The sequence below is a fragment of the Podarcis filfolensis genome, assembly GCF_964270895.1.
Source record: "Podarcis filfolensis genome assembly, chromosome: 10".
Lineage (NCBI taxonomy): Eukaryota > Metazoa > Chordata > Lepidosauria > Squamata > Lacertidae > Podarcis > Podarcis filfolensis.
Genome location: NC_139612.1, coordinates 2,683,139 through 2,689,138, shown reverse-complemented (window position 1 = coordinate 2,689,138; position 6,000 = coordinate 2,683,139). Strand labels below are relative to the sequence as shown.

At 47.2% G+C, this 6,000-nt stretch overlaps 1 protein-coding gene across 1 annotated transcript in view; it reads left to right on the top strand.

The window, feature by feature from the left end:
* The first annotated feature begins 640 nt into the window (after window positions 1-640).
* FAM107B (family with sequence similarity 107 member B) overlaps window positions 641-6,000 on the top strand; it is a 101,554-nt gene continuing 96,194 nt past the window's right edge. Inside the window, exon 1 of the transcript XR_014539414.1 lies at window positions 641-772. The gene's annotated coding sequence lies outside the window, so the exon portion shown is untranslated. The remainder of the gene's footprint in view (window positions 773-6,000) is intronic.

Below are 6,000 nucleotides of genomic sequence, written 5' to 3'. Positions count from 1 at the left end.
ATAGCTGGCCACATGGTCATACACTGCGCCACCCAGGAAAAGCTCTGCTTCAACCCTGCATGCTCAAAATCCCCACAAAAGAGTTCTCCCACTCTTCCTCACAAGGAGGGTTGATAAGCAACACCATTTAATGTTCTCCAGATGAGCCTGTCCGATGAGACAGAGTGGGTGGCCTACTGCAGACTCATACTTACTAAATGTTACTTAAAATATTACTTTGGAACATTTTAAGCATTTGGGGCAATGGTTTATGCGCTACCTTCTTATGTCTCAGAAATACCATGCAATTTCATTGGGCTTCCTTCAAGTATAACCAAGGGCTCCATCCTGCCCCGAGGGGCTTACAATCTTTAATTTGACACAGGGAGGGAACAGAGGAAGGTTGAGGTCCGGGGTGTATCCTAAGTCCTGCTGCAAGACATAAGCCAGGGTCTGTGGGTTTAGACTTTGGGATTCCCGGACATTTCCCATCTGTATCCTCTTCCTCTCCTTTTGCAATAGGGTAATGAAGGTGATTCTATTAGAATTCCCAAGTGAATGTCCAGCAGGGACGGAGGGGGAAGAGAGAGAGTGGAATTCTGGTGGAGACGGAAGGTTGGAGGAGGCTTGGAAAGGAAGAGTGAATGTTGGGGGGAGGCAGTTGAGAGTCAGTTGAGAGTGATGGGTCCTAGAAGGGGGGGACCTGAAGCTGGGCTGGGCAGCTCTTCAGGATCAGTAGTCCAGTTATAGGATCAAGTGTGCCCATCCGTGACCATGAGAGGGAACTCTGAAGGTAGGAGGAGCTCCGAGGCCCAGAGGAGATGAGTGGCATAGAGTGCCATGGATTTGCGCCCCCGAACCCATGGATTTGCGCCCCTAACCCTACCCCCCAGATGTTGTGCCCGGTGCGGCCGGCCCCCCCTGCACCCCCACGCTACGCCACTGCCCATATGATATTTTTCGTTGTTAATAAGGGGTTGCTTACAAGGTTGAACCATATGGTCTTTCCATGCCTCTATTCTCTTTACTCTAAGGCTGCGTTCACGTCACACCTTGAAATCACGGGGTCATTCCATTAAAATGGCAATATACACACTCATTGATCCTAAACACGTTCTAGATCTTTTTAAAGGGAATTTCCCAAAGTTTCAGGATCTTGCCCCTGTGTGGAATGGGTTTTAACAGGAAGGAGAGGATACATTAATTGAAATTTATCTCTCCAGATACCCACAAATGTGAGCTAAACAGCGTTTTAAAATACCCTCCTTAGCAGCAAAACCAAAAGCTTAGGAGCTAGGCTGCGAAACCTTGTTTGGAACAAGTCCACTTCTGAAAGACCACTTCAGAAAGAATCGGGCAGCAAGCGGAGAAGTTTAAAAATAAGCCTTATTTTATTATCATGCATTGATTCACAGCAACAGTAGCAGTAAAAACTATGCAGGCAAAATACTTTCTGGATTTGCAGGGGCCACCCCTAAATCTGGAGATTAATAAATGGTAGGGGTTTGAGGATTTGAAGTATTGAAGGGAAGATTGGAGGCCAGTGGGAAAGTGCAGGCTCCAATTTCTTTCCAAGCCAGGGCCTCACCTGGGATAGAGACAGGAACATGCCAAAAGGGGCTGATGGCCCATCAGAGAGCCAGGGAGAGAGGCCTTGGACTCCAGGGCTGCCCTGCTGTGGAGAACAAGCCCCTCTTGACAGGACCCTGCTGTCAGATGCAGATTCCCTCCATGCAGACGGAAAGTGGCAATAGGAGAATAAAGCATATTTCTTGGAGCTACGACCGCCTCTGTGTCTCCGGTCTCCCAAGGAACATGGACCCTGGGTGAGTGCCTGGACCCCCCGGCCTTGGTTATGTAAATGTTATTTTGGTACAAAAGTTGGGGGTGATGAACTGACATTTACATAACCAATGCCAGGCACATGCGGAAGAGGTATGTCTGCATCCAACACGGGTCCAAGAGAGAGGGGAACGCAAAGTGCAATACAGTGGTACCTCAGGTTATGTACTTAATTCGTTCTAGAGGTCCGTACTTAACCTGAAGCTGTTCTTAACCTGAAGCACCACTTTAGCTAATGGGGCCTCCTGCTGCTGCTGCGCCGCCGGAGCACAATTTCTGTTCTCAACCTGAAGCAAAGTTCTTAACCTGAAGCACTATTTGTGGGTTAGCAGACTCTGTAACCTGAAGTTTATGTAACCTGAAGCGTATGTAACCTGAGGTACCACTGTATACTCCTTTCTCTCCAGGAGAGCAGACCTCACACAGAGCCCTCTCTGCCAATTGCATTTCTAAGGTCCAAGCCCCTGCCTGTCCGCAATGCAGCTCTGCGGACTTAGCCCCTTTTCAAGCTGCAGGAGCCCCCAATGGATTGTGTGTACACACCTTTGGTTTTACGGGAAAGGCATTTGGCGGGCTTCATCTTGCACAGGGCAGGAGCGTAGCGAGATTTATTTTGCGTTATTTCTTTGCACCATCACTGCATGTGCCCCTTGAGAATGGGTTCCTGCCCCGAGGGGGCTTACAATATTTAATTTGACACAGGGAGGGAACAGAGGAAGGTGGAGGTCCAGGGTGTATCCTGAGTCCTGCTGCGAGACATAAGCCAGGATCTCTGAGTTTAGACTTTGGGATTTCTGGACATTTCCTATCTGTATCTTCTTCCTCTGCTTTTATTTTCCTTTCTGTCTTCTAGTTCCGAAGATAGGTAGGCCGCAGAGGCTCCTGTGGCTCTGCAAAATGCAAGAAGGGGAGGACGCCACATGTAAAAATGGTATTTTGGAAGTTGTGGAATCCATTCCCCTCATGTGCCAGTCGGTCGTGGCACCAACCTGAGCGAATCAGGTCTGGGGTGGGGGGAGCAGGCCAGTCTCGCCCCAGCCCCTTGTCCCCCTCCTTTTGAGCCAGGGATCAGGCCGTCGTGTGCCCAGGCAGGAGCAGCGAGCGCCAGCAGCCAGTGGTGACATGGGCATGGCCAGCAGGGCAGGGGTGCTTGTTCTGCTGCCCCACCACCCTTTCCAGGGATAGGTCTGCACTTTCCTGGTCTGTGTCTGAATGCTGTGTCCCCCCCCTTCCTTCCTCAGGAAAACCTGCTCTTTAACCCTGAATCAGAACAAATGGCAATTCTGCTTTCCACAGATTGTTGTTTGATCCAATTCAGCAGTAAAGAGAGGATTTTCATGGTGAAAGCAGCAGGACCAGCCCCCCAAAGCACTTGGACCTGTGCCTAGAAATGCAGAGCAAAGTTTAAGTGTGGATGAGCCCCAAGATTGCACTCCTAACCCTGTCTACTCACTTCAATAAATCCCATTGAATTCTCCCAGGTAAGTGGGATTAGGATTACAACCTAAACTGGGATCCAGTCCTATAGCTGCAATCCTATGCTCACTGATCTTGGAGTAAGCTCTACTGAAATCTGTGGGACTCAATTTTGTGCAGGTAAGTATATGAGTGCCCTGTAAGTTACTTTTGTGTCTATATGCATAGGATTGCCCTGTAAACATTGCCTTGTTTGGTTTTCAGGCTTACAGGAAGCTGCTCAGAGAACCTTCATTTTTTGGGTGGTTTGTAAATATTGTAGATCAATCAATCAATCAATCAATATTAAACATCAAATATCATAAGAAAAATGCTGTTACATGTCAGCTGTCGAATATGGGTGGCACTTTCCCTAATGTTTGACAGACCACTTAGTATCTAACAATATTTGACAGGTAAGGAGAAATGATCATTAGTACTTGACAGTCGTCAGCTCCTTAGGAGATTTCACACGTGAAGCCTGCCAGAATTAAAGGAGTCACGAAATGCCAACCAATTCAGAGTTTTTTGTAGCTGGCCACCAGGTGGCTCTCAGCCCCTGCTCTGCACCTCCGTTATAGCACTGAGAGTTATTTTCCCACAGCCTGACATCGGGAGTCCTGGCAACCGCAGTCTTTGCAGCTGAAGCTGTGTGGCCATTGCTCCCCTTGCAAGTTCCCTTGGCTCCCAGGCATATTTTAAGCATATCATCCCCTGGGACCTTGTGAAGGAACCGAACCTCCGTATTTGGGGTGCGTGCCTTGCCTTCTTTCTGTCACACCTAAAAGACACTTTACTTCACTGGAGTTGGAAAAGGTCACTGCCACCCTTGCAGTAGGGAACCCCACCAAATTCCAAACTCTGCAAAAGCTTCCAGGTTTCCCTGTCTTCGGCACACCCCCCCCCCCCATGGCTGAGGGGCACCCTGAGGTCCTGGCGTGGGCCCCTCAGCCCTTTAGAGGAGCAAGACTTGAGTTCAAAGTTTTGCATTTGAAATGTGGATCCGCTTCTTTGCTTTAAATGCCTCATCCAAAGGTTAGGATGGCCAGATGGAATCGTTCACCCAGCGTGGTCCAGGACAAGGCCACATGGAGGATGGAGAATGGCAATTGTCAGTTCCTTTCTGGTTTATGTCACAGCAAAAGGATAGCAAGTGTATAGGGAATGTACATTTTCCTCAAGTTGACTTTGCTCAAGTATTCTGCCATGCTAATCCAGATGGAATAATTTTGGAGGAATGGACAGAACAGGCACAACTGCCTCCCCCCCCCCAATGTGAAATCAAGAAGAAAAAATCTTAGTGGCAACATCTTATTTCCATAATCTGGCAGCACATTGGCATACCTGCCTCACGTGAGCATTGGGGGAAGGCACAATTAATGGGTAAGTTAGTGGAGAATTCCCTCTGTGTCATCAATCATTTCTTTTCTTGCTTTCATTCCATGCCTGAAGCAGTGTCCAGGCTGGCGGATGAGGTGTGGGTGGAAGTCCCCAGCTAAAAAAAAAAAGATATGTGAAAATGACACACATTTCCTTAACATCACATCACACTTTCCACTCCCAAACATTTATCACTTGGGTATTATCAGTGGGTTAATAATGTATTTTCTTACATTCCTTCCTCATTTTTAGTATCATCATGGTCATGTTTCATGAGCAGGGTGTGCCATTTTAGCAGGCGAAACTTAATTTTTGCAAATTTCTTCAGCGAGGGGTCTTAAGAAGATGTTTATGGATGTGAGGAATTCAAACATGCTGTTATTTTTGTGACTAGACAACATTTAGCTTAGTAAGCCTATGTCTGATGAAGAAGCACATGAACTACTTTCATAAAACCAAATATTTTAAATTTTATCTTCTGAAAATGTTAGGAAATACTAAATAATAATATTGATATTTATATATAATAAAACCACAAGTACATGGCAATCAATTTTTATTTCTGTGCAATTTTACACACATTTTACTTACCAAGAAAAACTGAATTATATTAATTTAACCAAAATATCTTTTGAATTCCTAAGCCATGTTACGACTTTTTAACACCCCTCATTTTTTGAATAGGAAAGTTGAACAATTCAGCGTGCCCTATGACTTGGTGTGATTTGAAAATGTTGTGTAACCAGTGCCCCCCTCAACCCAATCCAAATAAAGTGTGTTGAACTGAATACGACCTCAAGTTAGCCATTATATACTTCTCCTGTTGGTTTCAGTGGGACTGAAGTGGAGCTGAACGCTTTTCCTGGGTTGGGGCCAGACTCATTTCGGGGGAATGTTTGTCTGTTTGTTTGTTTGATAACTGCTGGTGTTGGTGTTCCTTGACTGCTCACTTGGTGCCTTGGATCCAACGTCGCCGTCTTCCCCTGGTGCAATGGAGCGTCCCCTCCCCATCTTCTCTTTGTGTGCCCCTCCCCAATCTGCTCCAGAGGTCAGGGAAATGCTCAGAAGAGATTTGGGAGGGGTCACGGGGAGAGGAGAGGGAGGTGACTTCATTTGATGTAGGGGAGTCTGGCAAGGACAAGATGGAGTGGCCTGGAGAGGGTGCTTTCAGCCCTGTGCCTGAGGCCCCCACTCCTGAATTAAAGATTCTCCGGTCATTGTAGAGCCGGAAAAGCTCTCCTGGGAATCTTTGTGAGCTCTGCCAGTTTGGGGCCGGAGTGGGTGAATGGTGCCTGGCTGAGTGTCAGCCGGTTCCTTCTATTTAGGAAGGGAGGTCTTGATTAG